Here is a 23,852-nt window from a genome sequence, read left to right as displayed (position 1 = left end):
TCCATCATGTGTAGCTGTCAGTGTTGATTTTAAAAGTAACTAAGTAAATTACACCCCTCCTTGAATCGCCATCTTAATGTGGTGGAGGGGTTTGAGTGCCTCAGGGATTCTAGGAGCTATGTTGTCAGGGCAAGTGCCCCTGTTAGGGTCTCCCAAGGCAAACAGGTCCTAGATGAGGGGTCAGATGAAGAGCGGTTCAAAAAGGACCCTTATGAAAGATAAACCAGGTATCCAAGTACCTTTGCCCGGACCAGGGATACCAGGGCCCCACCCTGGAGCCAGGCCTGGGGGAGGGGTTCATTGGCGAATGCCTGGTGGTCGGGCCTATATCCATGGGACCCGGCCAGGCCCAGCCCGAATGAGTAACACGGAACCACTCTCCTGTGGACCCACCACCCGCAGAAGGTGCTGTAAGGGTCTGGTGCACTGTGGATTGGGTGGCAGCCAAAGGTGGAGGCCCTGGCGCACTGATCCCCAGCTGACAAAACTGGCTTTTGGGACATGGAATGTCACCTCTCTGGTGGGAAAGGAGCCTGAGCTTGTGCGTGAGGTTGAGCGGTACCGCCTAGATATAGTTGGGCTCACCTCAACGCATAGCTTGGGCTCTGGAACCAATTTCCTGGAGAGGGGTTGGACTCTCTTCTATGCTGGAGTTGCCAAGGGTGAGTGGCGCCAGGCAGGGGTGGGGCTATTGGTAGCCCCCCAGTTTGGCATGCTAACATCGGAGTTCTCCCCAGTAAAAGAGGATCATTTCCCTGCACCTTTGGGTTGGGGAACGGTCGCTGACTATCATTTGTGCTTATGTGCCAAATGATAGTTCGGAGTACCCAGCCTTCTTGGAGTCCTTGAGTGGGGTGCTAGACAGTGCACCACGAGGGGACTCCATTGTTTTACTGGGGGACTTCAATGTTCACGTGGGCAATGACAGTGAGACCTGGAGTGGTGTGACTGGGAGGAATGGCCTGCCTGATCTGAACCCGAGTGGTGTTCAGTTGTTGGACTTTTGTGCCATGCATGGTTTGTCCATAACGAACACCACATTCAAGCATAAGGGTGTCCATAAGTGCACATGGCATGAGGACACCCTAGGCCGCAGATCGATGATTGACTTTGTAGTCATTTCATGTGATCTATGACCGTATGTCTTGGACACTCAGGTGAAGAGAGGAGCAGAGCTGTCAACTGATCACTACCTGGTGGCGAGCTGGATCAGATGGCGGGGGAGGAGGCTGGACAGACCGGGCAGGCCCAAACGAGTAGTGAGGGTATGCTGGGAACATCTGATGGAGGCTCCCATCCGTTGGAGCTTCAACTGTCACATCTGGTAGAGCTTCAACTGCATACCGGGGGAGGGTGGGGACATTGAGTCTGAGTGGACCATGTTCTGCACCTCCATTGCTGAGACAGCCATGCAGAGCTGTGGCTGCAAGGTTGTTGGTGCCTGTTGTGGTGGTAATCCCTGAACCCGCTGGTGGACACCTGTGGTGAGGGGAGCTGTCAAACTGAAGGAGTCCTATCAGGCTTGGTTGGCCTGTGGGTCTCCAGAGGCAGCTGACAGATACCGATGGGCCAAGCGGATTGCAGCTCTGGCAGTCACTGAAGCAAAAACTCTGGTGTGGGAGGAGTTCGGAGAGGCCATGGAAAGTGATTTTCGGTCAGCCTTGAAGAGATTCTGGCAAACCGTCCAGCAGCTCAGGAAAGGAAAACAATGCTCTGTCCCTACTGTTTACAGTGAGAATGGAGTGCTGTTGACCTTAACTGGGGACATTATCCAACAGTGGAAGGAATACTTTGAGGATCTCCTCAATCCCACCTTCATGTTGTCCAAGGAGGACGCAGAGTCTGAGGGTGCTTGGGAGGACTCACCTATCACAGGGGCTGAGGTTGCCGAGGTGGTTAAAAAGCTCCTCAGTGACTGGGCTCCGGGGGTGGATGAGATTCATCCTAAGTTCCTGAAGGCACTGGATGTTGTTGGGCTGTCTTGGCTGACACGCCTCTTCAACATTGCGTGGAGGTTGGGGACAGTGCCTCTGGATTGGCAGACTGGGGTGGTGGTCCCCCTTTTTAAAAAGGGGGACTGGAGAGTGTGTTCCAACTATAGGGGGATCACACTTCTCAGCCTCCCTGGGAAAGCCTATGCTGGGGTGCTGGAGAGGAGAGTCCGGTCGATAGTCGAACCTCGGATTCAGGAGAAACAATACAGTTTTCATCCTGGTTGTGGAACACTGGACCAGCTCTTTACCCTTGCAAGGGTACTGGAGGGTGCATGGGAGTTTGCCCAATTGGTCTACATGTGTTTTGTGGACCTGGAGAAGGCTTATGACCGTGTCCTTCGTGGTGCCCTGTGGGGGGTTCTTCGGGAGTATGGGGTTCAGGGCCCAATACTGCAGGCCATTCGGTCCCTGTATGACTGGAGCAGGAGTTTAGTTTGCATTGCCAGCAGTAAGTCAGACTCATTCCTGGTGCATGTTGGACTCCGCCGGGGCTGTCCTTTGTCACCGGTTCTGTTCATAATTTTTATGGACAGAATTTCTAGGTGCAGCCAAGGGGCAGAGGGTGTTTGGTTTGGTGGCATCAGGATCACATCTCTGATTTTTGCGGATAATATGGTTCTGTTGGCTTCATCAACTGTGACTTACAGCATGTGCTGGGATGGTTTGCAGCCGAGTGTGAAGCGGCTGGGATGAGGATCAGCACCTCCAAGTCTATGGCCATGGCACTCAGCCCGAAACAGGTGGAGTGCCTATTCCAGGTCAGGGGGCAGTTGCTACGTAAAGTGGAGGAGTTTAAGCATCTCGGGGTTTTGTTCACGAGTGAGGGTAAGGGGGAGCAGGAGTTGGACAGAAGGATCGGGGCAGCATCAGCAGTGATGCGGATGCTAAACTGGTCTGTTGTGGTAAAGAGAGAGCTGAGCCAAAAGGCAAAGCTCTCAATTTACTGGTCCATCTACGTTCCCACTCTCACCTATGGTCACGAGCTATGGGTAGTGACCGAAAAAATGAGATCGCGGATACAAGTGGTAGAAATTAGTTTTCTCCACAGGGTGGCTGGGCTCTCCCTTAGAGACAGGGTGAGAAGCTTGGTCATTCGGGAGAGACTTGGAGTAGAACCACTGCTCCTCCACATTGAAAGGAGTCAGTTGAGGTGGTTTGGGCACCTTGTTAGGATGACCCCTGGATGCCTCCCAAGGGAGATTTTCTGGGCATGCCCCACTGGGAGGAGACCCCAGGGCAGACCCAGGACACGCTGGAGAGGTTACATCTCTCGGCTGGCCTGGGAACGCCTCGGTATTCCCCCGCAAGAGCTGGTGGAGGTGGCTGGGGAGAGGGAAGTCTGGGCTGCTTTGCTTAGGCTGCTACCCCCATGACCCGGATCCAGATAAGCGGTAGAAGATGGATGGATGGATGGATGGATAAGTAAATTACACAGGGAAATGAATACTTAAGTCTGAGTGAAAAATACTCGATAGCACTGGCTTGACCGTGTTATTAGCATTCGCTAACACTACTGATGAACTCTAGACTGGCTGGAAGGTGACTTCACTGCTGCACTGATGGTTCCGACTCGCGATTAAGCTCACATTGGCCTTCGAGAATAAATTTTTGGTCTCTCTCACTATAAATCAAAATCTGATTTGGTTAATTCATCTGTTACTTCCTACATAAACATACACTGCCATGGCCTTCTGTCCCAGCAATGAAGTCCTAACCAGTGAGTGAGCCAGCTCTAAACTCTTCTCAGCTTAGCGACAACAAACAAAAAATCTCACTGGATAACTTGATTTTAATGTTTTCAGGACAGTAACCCTTTCATTTCTGAAGCAAATTTGATAGAAAATGAAGCCAAATTAGAATTAGAAGAGAATAATTCTAATGAAATTATGAAAGAATGAAATAAATTAAAAGAATAAAATAAATTAAATATGACATTTGAGATGCTGATGTTTGGGCCTTCTCTGAAGGCCTAGAAGGCCGTGTTGGTTCCCCTCTGATGTACGCCTGTACCATTGCTCATTCATGCAATGAATGAAAAATTGAAGATTGGAAAAAGGTAAAATAGGAGTGGCACTCAATGTGGTTTGCTGTTGTAGCCCAAGCTCCTCAAATATTCAGCTTGTTGTACATCATAGGATGCTTTTCTGCTCATCATGCTTTTAAAGAGTGTTCAAATGAGTTACTATAACCTTCCTAGGCACTCAAACCAATCTGGCCATTCTCCTCTGACCTTTCTCATCAACAAGACTTTTCTACCTACTGAACTGCAATTCTCTCTCTCTCTCGACTGTTTGACATTAAAATCACAGGAGATCAATAGTTTCTGAAATACTCAAACCAGCCTATGTTGGACCAACAACCAACCATGCACAGTCAAAGTCACTGAGAGATTTTCCTTCATTCTGGTGTTTGATATGAACTTTAATCAAAGCTTTTGGCCTGGCCTGATTTTATACATTTGCTCCTGCCATATTGGTTTATTGCCATGACTGGATAAATCAGCAGGCATAACGGTGTTCCTGCTAAAGTGGTAAGCAGCATTGAGCCACTTTCTGTAATGTCTAACAAGGTTGGACACATTCTTGTAGAAGATATTAAACACTCCTCCATTTTTAATATTTCATGTTTAAGCTCGTCATCTTGTTGAAAGATAGTCAAGTATTAACCTCATGGCAGAGACAACACTTGCAGAAGTTCAAGTGATGCATTTTGTAACTGGCTTTCAGCAAAGACTTTGTTCTTGCAACTTTTCCAAACCATTTGCCATTATAGCGGTGGCATCTACTGCTTGATTTTGAACTCGCCAGCTCAGAAACTGATCTTTCTTTTATTTTTTGCCTCATAACCATCCTCCTGACTGTTCCATTCTACTGAAATTATTGTGCAGTAATTTGGCCCATTCTGTGGAAGGGTGCATCTTCAGAGGCACTATCTTCCTCTGTTCTTGAATTATTTAATGAAACCATTTCCATGCTTCTGAAGAAAGAAAGGTAAACGCATCAATTATACACATCCCTCAGGAAAAACCAAAATCATTTCAATGTTTTTTGTTCTGAAAAAGCACATCAAAAGCCTGTAGTCAAGCCTGTGTCACTCTTCCATCTGGATCCGCCTCCTGTGAAACTACTAAGCAGATTTCCCATGATCCTCAGCCATCCAGAGAACTATAAAATCACATCACATGACCGATCACAAGCAGCATATCCCATTCACAGTTCCCTTTTAATCAAGCATACTTGTTCTAAATCACGCTTATTGCTCTGCCTCAAATCATTCAACCACAGCAGAGTGTTACACTTGCAAATTTAATGAATTGCATGACTCAATTTATAAAATATAAATCTGAGGGTTAAGGGTGAAGTTGGTATTCATATTATTTCAGTCATAGGAAATTGAACAAAATCCAATCGCATTGCTTGTTTGGATGGATATAAAATTCTCATATCAGAAGCAGTATCATCATCATCATTATCATCATCATCACCACATCTGTGAAACATGTTGACACTGGAATACAGGGCCGGAGTGGGCCCTGTTTTCAGTCCGGGAGTTTAATTCACATTCAGGCCACTTTGAAATGGAGGAGGAATTTGAGTACATTAAAAAAGATAAAACAAATAACTGTTCTTTCACAATGCTTTTTATTTGGTTTAAATTCAGGTAAACTTCACTTCACTTTAACAATATAGGTTATAATTCAAATTAACATAAAACGAAAGATAAAAATTAAGAATAAAAGTTGTTTGTACAGTTATTTAACCAATCAAACTGCTGGTATGAGACGGGGCTCCACTTAAAATTGGATGGTGTGTGGCCGTGTGTCTAATCTGCATATACATTTATCTGTGTCACCAACATGTCCCAAAGTTCCTTAGTGAAAATATTTGAAAACACATCCAAAGGACATGCATCTTCAGAAATCGGCATCTTCGGCCCGGGTGTGGGACTGAACTTTTACGTCGGGGGTGAAATCCAGCTGACTGCCACTCCAAATAGCAAAGCAGCGAGTATGGCTGATTGTTTCGCGTTATTTAAGACGAATTACACAACACATTTTTAGTCACATAGTCTTAAAATAATGAAAGCACCCATCTCGCGTGCATTTGAACCAATGCTTGTGCATTACATGCCGCATACGCCTCGAAAATAATGGCAAATCAACAATGCTGGGTACTCAGCAACCGGCAGATAAAGCGTGAGGGCGCATTAGGCAACTCAAAAATGGTTAAATGAAATGTAGGCTAAAGCAAGTGTTCGATTCTGCTTAGAATATTGGCATACGCATACACCTCTTCTAAGTTATATATTTAACAACAATTATTTAACATCAAATATGACTTCTAGGCCTATGTGTTCATAACCACAATGTGCGCACGCCTGTGGAAATGCACGGTGTGACAGCGAGATGAAATAGGCTGGATGAGGAAATAATGCGCAACAGCACATTTGGGACCTGTTCATCTAAAATTGTTAATAATGTAAAGCAATGTCCGGTTCTTCTTAGAATTAAGACATACACCACATCTATACCGTGTAAATTGCGAGATTTCACATGACATCAAAAAGCTGAATTGACATCGCAAACTATCGACACATTATAGGCCTAGCATAGACTGATAAAATCGACAAACAGGGTTATCATACTCCATATCTTTCGTAACCTACCAGCTGGTCTTGAGAACATATCTGTCAATTTGGCACATTTTGCTGCCACCTCCTTCCTTTTTTTTAAGCTTCGCCCTTTCGGTTCCACCTGGCCTCTTTCTGCCCTCCATCACTGACGCGCGCTGTTTCGCGCCAATGTTGTTTAAGTTCCCCGCAATACAGAGGAGGAGTCTTGGACCAAACAAACTGCAATAGAGGGGAGGGGAGAATTTCCTTATTTGGTAGCGCCTATTTAATCTGCTGCGATGCTGTCGGCGTCTGGGCTGCCATGTGAAAATGCAGAGTGCAGTTGAATTGATGATTAATGCAAGAATAAGATCAGTGACCAAAATTAGTGAAAATTATTTTCCCCATGCTCCAAGCAGGCCACCATTGATGGTTTGGGCCGGGGATGGTCCCGGCTAAATATAGGGCCACCCCGGCATTGCTGGAATACATGTCTAATCGGTCAGCATCAAGATGACTTCTAAAGTGAACAGAAGTAACCACATGCTTCAAAACACTAAGATATGCACAGTGCTGTGTAGAAGTATCCACCCCCTTGAACCACATTTTGTCATAATCTGGAACAGAAATTAACTTAATTAGGATATTTATTACTTCATTTACACATCTTATATTTCCAATTAGTATAAATATACAGGTGATTGTAGAAAATCGTGCACGCTGGTTGGTCGAGAAATTCTGACTATTTCTCGATAATCACCTCGAGTGACTCGGCAAAATGGCAGCCAACCACTTTGTCACCATAAGTTAAGTCAGTTTATTTGTATAGCGCTTTTAACAGACACTGTCGCAAAGCAGCTTCACAGAAGATTAAAGACTTTAAACATAAGCTAATTTTATCCCTAATTTATCCCTGATGAGCAAGCCTGTGGTGATGGTGGCAAGGAAAAACTCCCTCAGACAACATGAGGAAGAAACCTCGAGAGGAACCAGACTCAAAAGGCAACCCATCCTCATCTGGGCGATAACAGGCGTGATTATAAATAACGCGCCTCTATTTTAAGTATATTAATTGATTATAAATAACTTATCAGTGGGGAAGAATTACAAATTATGAAAGAAAATGCTGTCCCTAAAAGCACCAAAGATGCTAAGCAGTTTGGTCGAAAACTATTCAAAAGGTAAGGTGGGATTGTGATTTATTTTATCGATTTCAATGCAAAGTATTTTACGTGAGTCGGCATAAATAAGTGACAAGTCTGCTCTGCTCCATTATTATATTTGCATGCTGCTTTTGAAGTTAGAATTTTTTTTTAATACGATTTTTTTAAAAATAATCACCTGTGTATTTATACTAAAACATTTACCCGCCTCAGGCTCAGTGAATATCGGTGAATAATAACCTCAACTGCATCTCGTTTATTATTCACCGATATTCACTTTGCCTTTGGCGAATAATTGTTAAGTGGTCTAGCTGGTCCATATTGTAAACAAAAACTCTGCACTCTTGGTCTATGTATGAATATCATTCTAAAATTGATCAGCAGCGAGCAACTGGTTATGAGAATTTTCCTTCCCAACAAGAAGTATTGCTTCAAAATTTCATGCAATTTTCTCAGGGAATATTTTTTTTCCAGATTAAACAGGAGACTGAACAGAGTTGGAAACTTCTCTGCTAAAACATCCCCTAATGTGAATGTCTATTTTAGCCAACCTTGTATAACACGTTTCTCTTCTGTGCCCATGTGTCTGTATGTACTCATGGGTCCTATTCTTGCCAGTGTGATCAGTGCCTGCTGGGAAATTCATCCAATTATGCCCTTGTGTCTGACGAGCCTGTACAGCGTAGCCTCCCTGCCCCTGCAGTCTGCCATTCTTTCAGTAGAAACGGCCATTAATAATGCAGCTCCTCTGTTTGATTAGGACAAGCTCTCTGCCTCTCGCTGTCTTTCCTCGAGCTGTTGTTTTGTGGTCTGCGTTTTCCATCTCCTATTATTTCTTTCTCAAACATTGACTCAATCCATATCTGATGTCATGCTCTTTGTTTCTTACTGTTATTAAAGTATGCAAGCGTGCTTCTGCATATGATAGTAGTCATCAGTTATTTTTCATTGCTGTTGCAGTTAGCTAGAGACGGAACAGACTCTCCTCCTTGATTCAGTACCACCGGTAGAATCTCTGACTCCACATCTTATTACTGAGTTTCCTTTCCCTCTCTCTCTCTCTCTCTCTCTCTCTCTCACACACACACACACACACACACACACACACACACACACACACTTAACAGATCGCTGAAGTATGTCATTAGTGCACCTACAGGCCATACTCCCCATCAAACATTAATCAGCCTTAGCAGCATCACAAGAAAAACATCTACCCACACACACACACACATACACACACACACCCCTTTATGGCAAGACACAGAGATTATCGAGTGGATTAGGCTGAAAATTGAAGTGGAGAGACAGGTAGAAAATAAGTTAAAAGTGAAAAGCACTGCAACTATGAACATGGCAGAGAGTGAGAGTGAGACAGACAGGCAGTGAGAAAAATAAAAGGAGCACCAGTTTGTGCTGAATAGAATGTGGAAAATTGCCCTGACCATGCATATGCCACATGCTTACAGATCTATAAATTACACACAGCAGTTTCAAAGTTGAAGTATTAGGCAGTATCCTTAATGTTCCCTGGAGAGGATGACCAATAACGCATGTGTGCCTCCAGCTTGGCTATTTAAGAAGCACCCAAGCATTTGCAAGCTGTTAAGCTGTCCATCGTCGATCGATGACCCCTTTACAATGTTCGCTAACCTATTGTAATATTCGTCGGCAGGACCAGCAAACAGCCACACACACACTGAGGCTTGAGGTGTGTTCAGCTGAGTGCCTCTGATGAATAGTTTCATTAAAGGCAGAGATCGGAGTCCTAATCGAGTCTTCAGAAGCTGCAATGAGCGTAATTCTTCATTACATCTAACACACAGCCACAGGGTGTGTGTGTGTGTGTGTGTGTGTGTGTGAGACTATTCATGAATTCATTAGCCTTGTAGCGTGTGCATAAAAACAGCATACATTTATACAAAGAGTATCAAGGAAATGAAGAAATAATAGTAAGTTCAGACACTTTTTGGCCATTTTATCCTGAATTGGCATGGTGACCAATAGATTTTTAGGGATGTACATGATGCAATTTATTAGGTTAATGTGTTTAGTAGGTTGTTTCATAAGTGAAGCTTGGGGTGGGGAGTGTCATTTAGTTTTTAACGTGTGCTGTGAATCCCTCAAATTATTTTATGACTGTTCCAAATGTTTATTCATGGCTGGCTATTAACAGAGCACATGTGCAATGTAGCAGTGTCAAATATTGTTTTAAATCATTATTGTGCTATAATTAACAGTTATTCCATGAAATCAAGTCGTACATGAGCTGATAGCCGACGAGGCTTGTAGCGCCGAGTCGGCTATAAGCCACGTATGACGAGATTGAGTGAAATAGCTGTTTTATTCTATCCACATTCACTGGATTTTGAGAAACAGAGCATTTTTATTTTTTGCAAATTCGATAAATAAAAACTTTATAGAAAAGGTCCGACAAAACCATTTCCGCTTAGAATGTAAACAAACTGGCAAAATGACAGTAGCAATTTGTGAAAAATGCTATAATAATTCTTGGAAAAAAAAAGTTTTTACCATCAGATACTTTTATTCCATATTTTGTTGCTTTTTTGTATTTTGGGGTTTTTTTTCCAAGTTGAGTTTTTATTTCATCCTCGGTTGGTTCAGCAACATGCACTGCCATTTTGTTTTTCCTCTACTCACAGTATATGAGCTGATATCCTAGTAGTAGAGTAGCCAATCAGAGTGTGCAATCGCTCATATCCAGTGAATATGGATAGAACAATAACATTTATACAAAGTCAACAATGTGATGATGATTTCTACATATTTAACCAAACCAGCTGTCAAAATAGCACATCTTTTAGGTTATTTAATCACATTTTATTTGCTAACAGTTACAGTGGTGCTTGAAAGTTTGTGAACCCTTTAGAATTTTCTATATTTCTGCATAAATATGACCTAAAACATCATCAGATTTTCACACAAGTCTTAAAAGTAGATAAAGAGAACCCAGTTAAACAAATGAGACAAAAATAGTATACTTAGTCATTTATTTATTGAGGAAAAATGATCCAATATTACATATCTGTGAGTGGCAAAAGTATGTGAACCTCTAGGATGAGCAGTTAATTTAAAGGTGAAATTAGAGTCAGGTGTTTTCAATCAATGGGATGACAATCAGGTGTGAGTGGGCACCCTGTTTTATTTAAAGAACAGGGATCTATCAAAGTCTGATCTTCACAACACATGTTTGTGGAAGTGTATCATGGCACGAACAAAGGAGATTTCTGAGGACCTCAGAAAAAGTGTTGTTGATACTCATCAGGCTGGAAAAGGTTACAAAACCATCTCTAAAGAGTTTGGACTCCACCAATCCACAGGTAGACAGATTGTGTACAAATGGAGAAAATTCAAGACCATTGTTACCCTCCCCAGGAGTGGTTGACCAACAAAGATCACTCCAAGAGCAAGGCGTGTAATAGTCGGCGAGGTCATAAAGGACCCCAGGGTAACTTCTAAGCAACTGAAGGCCTCTCTCACATTAACATTAGCCAATGTTCATGAGTCCACCATCAGGAGAACACTGAACAACAACGGTGTGCATGGCAGGGTTGCAAGGAGAAAGCAACTGCTCTCCAAAAAGAACATTGCTGCTCGTCTGCAGTTTGCTAAAGACCATGTGAACAAGCCAGAAGGCTATTTGAAAAATGTTTGGTGGACGGATGAGACCAAAATAGAACTTTTTGGTTTAAATGAGAAGCGTTATGTTTGGAGAAAGGAAAACACTGCATTCCAGCATAAGAACCTTATCCCATCTGTGAAACATGGTGGTGGTAGTATCATGGTTTGGGCCTGTTTTGCTGCATCTGGGCCAGGACGGCTTGCCATCATTGATGGAACAATTAATTCTGAATTATACCAGCGAATTGTAAAGGAAAATGTCAGAACATCTGTCCATGAACTGAATGTCAAGGGAAGGTGGGTCATGCAGCAAGACAACGACCCTAAGCACACAAGTCATTCTACCAAAGAATGTTAAAGAAGAATAAAGTTAATGTTTTGGAATGGCCAAGTCAAAGTCCTGACCTTAATCCAATGGAAATGTTGTGGAAGGACCTGAAGTGAGCAGTTCATGTGAGGAAACCCACCAACATCCCAGAGTTGAAGCTGTTCTGTATGGAGGAATGGGCTAAAATTCCTCCAAGCCGGTGTGCAGGACTGATCAACAGTTACCGGAAATGTTTAGTAGCAGTTATTGCTGCACAAGGGGGTCAAACCAGATACTGAAAGCAAAGGTTCACATACTTTTGCCACTCACAGATTTGTAATATTGGATCATTTTCTTCAATAAATAAATGACCAAGTATAATATTTTTGTCACATTTTTTTAACTGGGTTCTCTTTATCTACATTTCGGGCTTGTGTGAAAATCTGATGATGTTTTAGGTCATATTTATGCAGAAATATAGAAAATTCTAAAGGGTTCACAAACTTTCAAGCACCACTGTACATTACTGGCATTTAGCAGACATCCAGAGTGATGTACTACATACCCAGGGCAGCTTGGGGAGCAGTTGAGGGTTGGGTGCCTTGCTCAATGGCACTTCAGCCATTCCTATTTGTCCAGGGAATCGAACCAGCAACCCTTTTTGTCCCAAAGCCAGCTAGCTATGGCGAGAAACAGAATTAACCCATCAAGACCATGCAGGTTTCCTGTTTCTATTTGAAAGCTACTCACCAATTAGCTACACTAAAATTACTGGAGCTCTAAAGTAGGGTGACAAAAAGAAGGTTAGATCATTGTTGTTGTTGTTTTTCCCCTGCCATTATTAGCATTTTATTTGAATCATTTTAATAAAGTTTTTTTTATTATTTCATCTATATAATAATATTAAAATGGCAAGATTAGTTGACCATTAGTTGACCGCACTTTCAAGTATCCATGTTCATTTACAAGAGACATTTATCAAATCGGGATTACATAATCCAGTGCTGCATCAAATTTCAGCCAGTATATGGATCTCATCTCATCTCATTATCTCTAGCCGCTTTATCCTTCTACAGGGTCGCAGGCAAGCTGGAGCCTATCCCAGCTGACTATGGGCGAAAAGCAGGGTACACCCTGGACAAGTCGCCAGGTCATCACAGGGCTGACACATAGACACAGACAACCATTCACACCTACGGTCAATTTAGAGTCACCAGTTAACCTAACCTGCATGTCTTTGGGGGAAACCGGAGCACCCGGAGGAAACCCACGCGGACACAGGGAGAACATGCAAACTCCACACAGAAAGGCCCTCGCCGGCCCTGGGGCTCGAACCCAGGACCTTCTTGCTGTGAGGCGACAGTGCTAACCACTACACCACCGTGCCGCCCCCAGTATATGGATACAACAGAAATATGGGTTACCTGAAGACAGGTTTGAGAGGACAGGTTTTAGTGCATACAGAATAAATATATATCTTTGATTACTAGCAGGTGAAATATGACACACTTGAAATGTATTCAACAGCAATATATATTCAACAGCATGGTTTTGGTGAGATAAGTAGTCTATCCAGGGATGGGAATTTTCCGCGGATCCGCGGAATTCCGCGGATTTTATCAACCCAGGGGTCATTTTTGTGAATCGTCTAAATCCGAGGAGAAAATATTTAGGGGGGGTTAGGTATGTGTTGACCCGGTCAACCATCGGGAACAAGGCTCTGTTTACATCGGCAGTTCAGAACGTACACTGTATTTGATTGGCCGTTGAGAGAGAAATATCGCGATTTGACCAATGGTAAACGAGCATAGATAGGAAAGGCCAAAATGTCACATGTAAGCTTCGTTCTGATTGGTTCTTCGCATTTCGCTTTCTTACTCATTCAACATGGTGCTCCACGAGGCCGGAGATTGAGGATGTAACAGCGAATAAGAGCTTCAAAATGGTGAAAATTATCACAAAAGAAAACGAATCGCTTATTCAGGTAATAGATAAATAGATAGATTGATAGATTGGCTCACAACAAGTCAGAAAAGAGAGAGGCTGCTGAAAGGCTCAACAGATTAGCTGCTAAAAGGAAAAAACATCTCTGCAATGAAGCATTCCTAGAAAAAGAACAAGTACTTTGTAAATATGTTGAAAACTTAGAGTAGTGTTGCTAGTTATATGTGATTGTGACTTTGGGAGCTGAGAGAACTGTTCAACAGGGAAATTGTGTTTCTGTTGAGACAAGTTCACTGCAAAAGAGGTAACTGCATTCTTTAATAAAGTAACTGAAACATTTACAGGATTATGTCAAATATTCTGTCTTTATGTGTTTAATTTATATTCATCATTCCTTTCATTCTAGCATGAAGTTAAAAATTCTTTTTAGCTGAGCATTATTGAGACTATTTTTGTTTATTAGTGTCCAAAACTCAAGCTTCTTTGGACTGAAAATATTATTCAACTGAGCAATCTGAGACCATTTCTAGTGGTCTAAAATGTATAAAACTCATTAGCTTCCGGGGGCCTTCGGCCCCCTGGACCCCCGACCAGGCTCCGCCCTGGACCTGGCTGGGGGCCGATGGCCCCCAGACCCCTGATTAAATTTTCAGCTGAAAATACAATTTCTCATTCTCATCCCTGTCTATCATTTTCACACAAGAAAAAAAAATCAGCAAACACAAACATGGTTAAGCAGAATCCAATGTGCTGCTTCTCCACCCAGCGCATCGAGTCCTCTGGGGTTGAGGGCAAATTGATGTGGCGTTTGCAGTGGGAATTATGAACCACCTGCTCATGTCACTCACTCCTAGTCAAAGTGCTTATTATTGGCAAATCTTGCACATTTTGACAATCCCACTGGAAAGATGATCTTTCCCGTTCAATTACCAGTGTGTAAGAGGAAGACAATTATTTCTGAGTTCCATGGACATGGCAAAAAAATAAAAAAGAAAATCACCCTTGGTAGAGAGCTGAGCAAACTGTGTCATGAACTCCTGAGCATTCACTTGAGCTGCAATAGAGTATGCATGTTCAGTGTCATGGAAAGAAAATGTTATATACTAGTTTGTGTTTGATAATAAGAGTAGTTATTGTCCGTGAACCAGATTTCCTCTGAATGGCCCAGTGGAGGGTTGAATGAACACATGTGATATATAGTTGTGGTTAGAAGTTTACATACTGTGACATGAATGTCATCTTGAATATGAATGTCATGGCAATATTTGGGCTTTCAGTAATTTCTTTGAACTGTTCTTTTTCTGTGGTAGAATGATTGTACAGCATACATCTTTAATTTTAAAAAAGCACTAAAATGTGGTGCACAAGTTTTAATTTTCTTTGGGTTTTCTGAAATCAACACAGGGTCAAAATTATACATACAGGGTCAAAATTTACATATGCTCACTTAGATTATTAAGTCAGAGGTGCTGAAACTTACAAAATGCCTCTTATCTTGCCAAGGCAGAGGTCTCTTAACTTCCTGTTAGTGATCATGACTCATTGCATTGATGACAGCTGGTAGCTTCTCTGTGCCTTCATAAAAAGGGTTTGTTTACAGCACTCATTGGATTGACCAACAGACAGTAAAATGGGAAAGTCCAAGGAGCTCAGTGCAGATCTGAGAAAGAGGATCATAGATATACACAACTCCAGAATGTCTCTTGGAGCCATTTCTAAACAACTGCAAATTCCAAGATCAGTTCAAACAATTGTGTGCAAGTCATTGTGAGGTGTGGTCACTTTGCCAAGCCACTTTACTTCAAGAAAACCCAAACTGTCACCTTCAGCTGAAAGGCAATTGGTTTGGATGGTCAGGAACAACCTGGGAACCACCATGCCACAGCCCTGCCATGAACTGGAAGCTGATGGATCACTGTCTACAGTTCAGTGAGCTTTACATCACCATGGACTAAGAGGCTGCTATCCAAGAAATAATCCCCTGCTCCAAAATTGACACCTTCAAGCTTGACTAAATTTTGAAGCTGACCACATGGACAAAGAAAAAAAGCCTTCTGGAGGATAGCTGTATGGTCAGATGAGACAAAAGATTGAGTTCTTTGGCTACAATGACCACCATGTACAGAGGGACACTGTACCAGCTGGTGGTGGTGGTAGGATCATCATGCTCTGGGGCTGTTTTGCTGCCAGTGGAAGTGGTTCATTGCACAAAGTGAATGAAATAATGAAGGACTACCTCAGAATTCTTCAGCATAAACCATCAGAAACTTGAACATGACTTTGGAGTTACAACAGGACAATGAACCCAAACACACATCAGAGCTGGTTGTGGAGGATAAAGCAGGCTAACATTAAGCTTAAAACAAGTCCTGCCTTCAGTCCTATTGAAAATATACGGACCATGCTTATAAGTCGAGTCCATGCCAAGGAAGGAGAAAAAAATTAATTGAACTCTACCAATTCTACTATGAAGAGTCGTGAAATATCCAACCAGAATTCTGCCAGAAACTTGTTCATGGTAAACAAAAATGTTTGGTCAAGGTGAATCTTGCGAAGAGACATACCCAAATATTAGGTGAGCTGTATGTATATTTTTGACTATGTATGTATAATTTTGACCCTGTGCTGATTTCAGAAAACCCAAAGAAAATTAAAACTTGTGCACAAAATTCTAGTTTTTAATTAAAGATGCATGCTGTACATTCTGCCACAGAAAAAGAATAGTTCAAAGAAATTACTGAAAGCCCAAATATTGCCATGGCATTCATATCCAAGATGACATTCCTGTCACTGTATGTAAACTTCTGACCAAACCGTATATAATGTTTTCACTGTGTTCGGTCAAAATGACGTAAATCGCTCCCTGCGTCTCCTCAGTGATGTAGACTCGGCTCTAGCGGAAGTCCCCGGCAAGGAGCGCTGATTGCAAGGTCCCATACAATGGAAACTCTCAGGCGAGTCAGGGAGGGGATTCAAGATTCAAGATTTTTATTTGTCATATACACAATAACAGACACAGCGTTTTATTATTGGGTAATGAAATTCTTATTTTACAACTGCCCGACCAAACTACACTTACCAATATAAAAAGAAATATATATATATAAAATATGAAATATAAAATATTCCCCACCGAGGTTGTGTGCAGTGTGTTAGCGTGAGCATGTAGCCTATGGGAAATGAATAGTGTGTTGGATTAGCACTAATCCCATGTTTTAGAAAATTGAAAATTTTGTCTTGGGCCCCTTTGGGGTGTCACCAATCCATGTGCAAAGTATGGATTATGGGTGTCCAGCTGTGTCAATTTGCATTGGTGAACAGACAGAAAGGCAGGGAGACAGACAGCCTTCCTTTAGTAGTATAGATAGATGTTCTTTCAACAAATCCTGTTACAAATGCTGATAGCCATTTAATCTCTAACTTAAGACATTTTTCCAGTTGTGTTTAAACATAAAATATGCAAATGAATTGTATGGAAATGAGACGATTCACTAGTTTTCCAAAATGATTACTAGTAATGCTATATGTTTCACTCCACAAAGCCAATGAAGGTTGAATAAGGCTAATGGAAATACAAAGAAGAGGCAAGTTTCAGGAAAAAAAAAAAAAAAACACTTTGATAAACAGCCTTGCTATTTAGCGCCACACACATGCAAATGTTTCTGCATGAAAAATGCACATTACCAGAAAGATTAAAGTGACTTCCCGAACAGGGGTTCCTATTTAAACTTGTGTATCAATCACAGTGGGAGATGAGCTGCTCTGCTGCTGTAACTTCGGCTACACCAAAGGGATTCATCAACCACATAAAGGCCCAGAAACAGCAGGGGGCAGGGAAATCATGGTACAGCTTGGAGCACAACCACGAAGCATAGACATGGCTGATTGTGGAGCAATCTAAATATTCCTTTACCTTGACAATGACCACTGAATCTAGCGATACATTGAGAGAAACATGTGAGGGGAAAGGAGAAGTTCAAGCTGTGATCTGTCCATCTGGTCTTGGAGAAGACGTGATAGGCTGACAGCTTGTCATCATGCATGCAGCCAATACATTAATTATCAGCAGTGGCTAATTGTCTTGCTGAACCTGTACAAATGCTCATGTGACAGCTACACACATCTTAACCACACACCATTTCCTCACTGTAGCAGGCAGAATTAACTTATGGTAAGAAAATAAAGGATATTTGTTTTTTTGTTTTGTTTTGTTTTTTTCTAAAAGGAAGGAAGGAAGGAAAATGTAGCCGGCTAGATTACTTCATACCCAACACACACGGTCATGTGTTATCCATCTTCATTAAAATCCCAGAATAGCGTACCCTACTAAAACCACAGAAATGTTAACTTCCTTGATCTCCTTCTTCATCTTTGACATACATGCTCACACATTTCTTTTGATTAGCACACCTAAAGACTCCCCCTTCACGGCTGTCCAAATGCCCAAGACACAAAGAGCACATGCTGCTAACTACGAGACAAGCTGATCCTAATGAAGACTCACAATTAAAACGTTCATCAACCTCTTTTAAACTGCACTTTTGTAGACCCCAGCTATAATAGGCATTATTCTATCCACATTCGTGGCATATGAGCAATCGCGCGCTCTGATTGGCTACTCTAGGCTATCAGTTCATATAGGTGACTTGCAACCACGTGATGAAAATGTGCTACCTCATGAGCGTCTGCCACGATGGTGGATATACAAAGGAACTAGGATGACAGCCGCTGAAAGCGTGTCTGTAAACAATGCTGAATTTTCTCAGTATTACCATGATCTGAACGGTCGAGCGAAGATTTGATACAAAGAGAAGATCGATATGTGTGGTTTTGACCCATATTATTTTAAAAAGTCGGATTTTTCTGAGCATAAGACGCTTCTACTGACCATCGAGTACCCAGATATCACGTTCTATCTGGTTTGGCTGCCGAAGAATCAAGTCCAACCTTAGATGAAACAGAGCCCATTTTCTGAGTGGGTGTCCAGTCTGGATTGTTTGTCATATAATTTTGCTGGTGCTCATAGAAGTGAAATGGTAATACACATGTTAAAATTATAACAACGACTGAGTGAACCACGACAAGAGAACACTCATTTTATCGCAAAATTCTAGCAACACGAAATAAAATTCTTCCATGCTATTATTAAGAAAGCTTTTAAATCTCACCTGAGATAAAATGATTACTGCAAACACGAGCCGTTTTGGCTTTAGCCTCTGTTAGATCAGCCCTGCTGATGTTGTTCAGCCATTCTCGTCTCCTCTCTGTACTAAGCCTCGGAGTTTCCCCACCCTCTTTCCTAATCACGGACGGAATTCTAAAAAATCTGAACATGCCACGGTCATGAGTACTGTTGTGACTACAAATCATATACAGCACAAAGATATGGCATAGCTAAAAGGACGCTTAAAGCAGTGGAAAAACAAAATGAGTTGCGCACACATGACTATGTTTTGTATGGAATGTCGCTTGATCCTGGATTTGTATATCCACCAACATGGCCGACATCCAGGTTTCTATTTTGTTTTGATGTCACTTGCAAATCAAGGATACCGTGAATAGAGGAAAACAAAATGGCAGAACGTGTTGCTGAACCAACCGAAGATTAAATAAACCTCTGCTTGAAAACAAAACCCCTAAAAATACAAAAATGCAACAAAATATGGAATTAAAGTATTTGATGGTAAGAACTTTTTTTTCAAGAAATATTATTATAGCATTTTTCACAAATTGCTACTGTCATTTCACCAATTTGTTTCCATTTTAGGGTGATACGGTGGTGTAGTGGTTAGCACTGTTGCCTCACAGCAAGAAGGTTCTAGGTTCAAGCCCAGTGGCTGACGGGGGTCTTTCTGTGTGGAGTTTGCATGTTCTCCTCGTGTCTGTGTGGGTTTGCTCTGGGTACTCTGGTTTCCTCCACAGTCTAAAGACATGCAGGTTAGGCTAATTGGTGGCTCTAAATTGACTGTGAATGTGAATGGCTGTTTGTTTCTATGTGTCAGCCCTGTGATGATTTGGCAACTTGTCCAGGGTGTACCCCGCCTCTCACCCATAGTCAGCTGGGATAGGCTCCAGCTTGCCCACAACCCTGCACAAGATAAGTGGTTATGGATCATGGATGGATGTTTACTTTCTAAGCAGAAATGATTTTTTTTTATGTTTTGTGTAAAGTTTTTATTTATTAAATTTGTAAAAAAATAAAAATGCTCTGTTTCTCAAAATCCAGTAAATGTGGAGAGAGTAAAACAGTTATTCCATTCAATCTCATTGTACATGGCTTATAGCTGTCGGGGGGCTGCCATGCCATAGCCATAGTACCCACAATTCCCTCCTTCACTTTATGGCCCATCTTCTCCCCGTCCACTGTTACAGCATTGAACACAACAATCCCTGTACTTGATGCCATGTTCTATCTCTGCCCATTCTTCTGACTCCCTGTAATGGTATTGGATACAGAGATGATACCGGATACCAAATAGTGACGTCACGACTGTGCTTTAAAACCCACGGCGGAATCGAAATTCATTCTCTCTGGTGGTGATTCATTCTCCCCACGTGATTCATTCTCCCCATGCGTGAAAGAGATGTCATTGCATCTGTGCTAAAGAAGGACAAAGAACAAGCTATTGATACCGGACCTTTAGCCAAAGTTCAATGTGTTTGATCATTGCATAGTTGTAATAATAACTAAACTGGTTAGTTACTGCAGCCCATGCAGTATTTTAAAAGAGAAAAAGCGACCAGATCCCTTTTCCCTTTCGCAACGTCGACAAACTACAAATAAGATTCCTTCCAGATCACCGGACGACCGATGGGACATTGAAGAGCTTCAGCTGACGAGCTGTAAAAGCAAAAGGAACATAGCTGTTTTCTCCCTGGACCTGTGCTCCGTGCTGTCTTCGGATAACAGACGACGTACTTTCAGTCGCCAAGCAAGAGCGATCTCAAGTAAGGCTGGCATCTGGGCAATTGTTAGTCTTAGTTAATGTGAAGAGAGTTGTTTATTTGAATTCATTCATGGTTTAAATGTACGCATTTTGATTCACATGAAAGTCGGTCTTAGATCGTGTGTTTGATTTGCTTTGTTTACTATCTGTATTAAGTAGATCGTGCATACTCTCTCTCTCTCTCTCTCTCTCTCTCTTTTTTCAACTCCCTCCACCGTACTACATCCCTCAACATTGGGATTTCAGGAGTAGCTAAGGGTTGAGTAGAAGTTTGGGTTTAAGGCCTAGCTGGGACTAGTTTTAAGCTACAGATCCCTGTGTTACTCTCCCTCATGCACTCTCCTTGTTGCCCAACCCCCTTTTGGCGGAGCCTAGCACAAAGGCTCGCGCACTACATTTACATACCACACCTATCTCGCCCACGTACGCACACAGCCTCGTTCCCTCACTCTCCTCCTCTTTGTCGTGAGCCTGCGCACGGTCTCTCTCCCTAGCTCCTCCTCATCTCGTTAGTGCGCAGCTGCGCACATGCATGCACACGCCTATACTCACACACAAACTCTCACATACACTCTCACACAGACACACAAACACGTGATTTCCCTCTTACATTTTAACATTCACTTGCCCCTACACTACTAACACTTGCATATAGCCCATTACTTCTGATCACCATTAGTGCATTGGTTATCATCATATTCACTGCTGATTTCTTACTCTTTACTGCTGGTTATTATTCTACTTACTACTGACTATTGCTTTATACACTACTGATTATTACTTGTATACATTGTATTACCATTTATATTGAATTATTCCTTGGCTGCTATTGTTGCTATATCTGATCAGTATTAGTCTGCTAATTTGTGTCAGCTATTTCAATAAATGGTACCTCTGGAGTAAACTGGTGTCCTGTCTATTGCTACAACATTCAGTGAGTGCCAGCCTCTGCCAGCAAGTATTCTAATTGCCTTCACCCATTTGGTTGTGATATGAATGTTATAGATCTAGAGTAAATGTATTACATTTGAGCTACAGTACTCACTAAAATTATAGCAACACCACCACTAAGTTATTCCATTGATTTTAATAGTTTAGTTATCAACTATTAGACATTTGAATTAATGATTAATGAATTTATAAGACTGATCCCTTTTTACATGAGACTGATTTGATAAGCCTATTGCACCTACATAACCAACCTGGCACTATGCACCTCTTTGGTTATCAGCTCATGTATGACTCAATTTCATGGAATAATGGTTAAATGTACTGCTAAGGATCTTGTGCAAAGATAAAGCCTTCCTGGTGTTAAACAAATGTGTGATGAGTATCGGGTTGAAATGTGCCTGAGATATCATGTGTAAGGACATACCGTATCAGTTTCACACAGCATCCTGAAACTAGGTTTACACACAGTGCATTCATGAGAGAGAGAGAGAGAGAGAGAGAGAGAGCGTGAGACTGACTCAGAGCCAAAGTATACGAATGTGGAGTGGTACAACGCAAACCTACGCAGATGTCTCCAAAGTATACTCGCAGAAGTATACTTTGGCCTTCAGGTATATGGGTACATGGCCTTCATGGGATGGTTGTAACACCTTGAATTCCTCCAATCAGAAACAAGTTAAAGTGATTACACTCATCAGCATATGCTCAGTTAGATTGCTTTCTTGCTTACAGAAAAGGAACCACATTTGAAACTCCCAGAAAAAGTTTTTTTTTTGGATACTGTCCTGAGATCAAATGTCTAGGAAACAAAATGAGTATTATTAGAATCACTGTTTTGTAAGCTAAAAAAAGATATGACGAACATGTGTTAAACTAGTTGTCAGCCAGTTCACATGGGGTGAAAACATGGCTGATGATACTGGAATACTTGTAAGAAGGCATGAACCAAGTAGTCAGTGACTTTCATTTATATTTTAAAAACACAGATCATCAACATAAATAATTTAATTTGTATGGAAATACCTTGTTTGATTGAATGTTCACTGTTCCCTTGCATTGCTTAAATCACCAAATATCACACCATTAATCACACTTTAAGTGCTCATTGTTTACTAGTAACTACTTGTCAACATCTTCATGAGATTTTTTTTTTCTGACTGTTCTGCACAAGAAGTCTGTCCCGTCAAAAAAAAAAAAAAGACGCAGTAACTGAGTTAAATGTTTACAGTTCTTTCTCATATCAGTTTTTGTTCATTATTATATAACCCCAAATCTAAGAACATTTGGATGATATGGGATATGGAAAATGCAAATAAAAAATATAGTGATTTCTAAATTTAATTTAGAAGACAGTATGAACCAGGTGGCATGGTGGTGTAGTGGTTAGCACTGTCGCCTCACAGCAAGAAGGTCCTGGGTTCGAGCCCAGCGGCCAGTGAGGGCCTTTCTGTGTGGAGTTTGCATGTTCTCCCCGTGTCTGCGTGAGTTTCCTCCAGGTGCCCCGGTTTCCCCCACAGCCCAAAGACATGCAGGTTAGGTTAATTGGTGGCTCTAAATTGACCGTAGGTGTGAATGTGAGTGTGAATGGTTGTTTGTCTCTGTGTCAGCCCTGCGATAACCTGCCGACTTGTCCAGGGTGTACCCTGCTTCTCGCCCATAGTCAGCTGGGATAGGCTCCAGCTTGCCTGCGACCCTGTAGAACAGGATAAAGCAGCTAGAGATGATATGATGAGATGAGATGAGACATCCATTCCTGAGTTTCAGGCCTGCAACACATTCCAAATAAAGTTGGGATAAGGATTAGTTGGGATTAGGGCTAGTAATGAGGCAAAACAATTAAATAACGATGTGATTTGAAACAGTTGATGTCATCAAGTGATTGTAATCATGACTTGGTACAAAATCAGTATCCAGGAAAGGCTTAGTCTTTGAGGAGCAAATATAGGTTGAGGATCTTCTGTTTGTCAACAAATACATGAGAAAATTGTTGAAATATTTGAAAACAATGTTCCTTAAAGAAAGATGGGAAGGAATTTGGATGTTTCACCCTCTACAGTATATAATATCATGAAATGATACAAGGAATCTGAAGGAATTTCAGTCCATAAAGGGCAAAGGCACAAGCCTAAGCTGAACACCCATGATCTCCGATCCCTTAGATGGTACTGCATCAAGAACAGTCATCATTTACGGTATAGCTGATATAACCACATGGGGTTGGAAGTACTTAGACAAACCTTTGTCAAGCACTAAAATATGGAGTTACAGCCACAAATTCAACAAAAAAAAAGGA

Source organism: Neoarius graeffei, chromosome 27 (assembly GCF_027579695.1).
Source record: "Neoarius graeffei isolate fNeoGra1 chromosome 27, fNeoGra1.pri, whole genome shotgun sequence".
Taxonomy (NCBI): Eukaryota; Metazoa; Chordata; class Actinopteri; order Siluriformes; family Ariidae; genus Neoarius; species Neoarius graeffei.
The sequence above is the reverse complement of the archived record's forward strand: the minus strand, read 5'-3'. Positions refer to the sequence as shown.